Below are 1256 nucleotides of genomic sequence, written 5' to 3' on the forward strand. Positions count from 1 at the left end.
GGAGCCGACGTCACGACTGCGCGCGGTACCGCGGGAAGGATGAGCTGGCATCACTGCCTCTCTGCACATGAAGGCAGAGCAGCATCCAAATCAGAGGCCGTGTAAGGGAGGAGCCGATGTTGCTGGTGCACAACCGGTACGGCCGCATCAACCAGCCGGCATCATCGCCTTGCCACATCAGCCGCAGCAAGGCCGTGAAGGAGGAGGTGCCGCCGGTGGTTGTGAAGGCGCGGGCACCTCCTTCACGCCCCCGTGCCCTTCGGCAGCTGGAGGGAAGACTCCGACTCCGACAACCACAAGGATAGCGATGAAGCTGTCGAAGGGCAGCCCACCAGGGATACGAGGTCACTAGCCGCTACAAGCTAGCCTAGGTTTTTTTAGGTTTAAGATAAACGGACGAAATATCGTCCGATTTATGTAAATTATGTCTGAACTTATGTTCATTTGAATGAATTCCGTCCGCAGCCAAGCACGCTCGAATGCTGTCATGTCTATGGTCATCATATTCAGAACCAAGGGAAGTTTAGGCCAACATATAAAGTGAGTAAAAATGAGGTTTTAGCCAGGGCCACAATTTAGTAGACGTACATCAGATCTTTACCAACCACTCATGGCAGAAAAAACAAAAAAAAACACTTATCCGCGAAATAATGCAGTCCATGAAAAGCAAGAGCAACTTGGCAAATATTTGTATATGTATGTCCTAGTGCTAAGGCGTGCTTGCATCGCATCCTAGTGTCCCACTGACAGCAAAATAATACCTAAAAGGACCACAAATCGACTGAAATGTTTCACCAAACACACTGACTTGGTGTCCAATATATATGGAGCCTTTCTGTACCATGCAGTAAAATAAGAGCAATTTGTTCTGACACTGTTGCCTACAAAATACATCACGATATGGTCGAAAAGGACAAAAGATGGGTTTATAGGAAAAGGTGTAATACAATTGGCTTCTATTTTGTGGAGTCGACTCCCGCAATAGATCATTCAATTTGGTCACTTGTACTCCCTCCGTGAAGAAATATAAGAGTGTTTTGAGAGAACATCTTTAGATTGTGACGCATCACTTGCTACTACAGAAGTAAAGTCACCATGTGGGCTACAGACATGCATGCGATCGAGAGGATGGAGGTGGGGTGGATGAAGAAAGTGGCAGACAGAGGAGGCAGCAACGTTGGTCCTATGATTCAATTGCCTGATTGCTAATATTGTGGATCAACTTTTGAACGCTGACTAGCATAATGGACCGAGGG

This window comes from Triticum aestivum, chromosome 4D (assembly GCF_018294505.1).
Source record: "Triticum aestivum cultivar Chinese Spring chromosome 4D, IWGSC CS RefSeq v2.1, whole genome shotgun sequence".
Classification (NCBI taxonomy): domain Eukaryota; kingdom Viridiplantae; phylum Streptophyta; class Magnoliopsida; order Poales; family Poaceae; genus Triticum; species Triticum aestivum.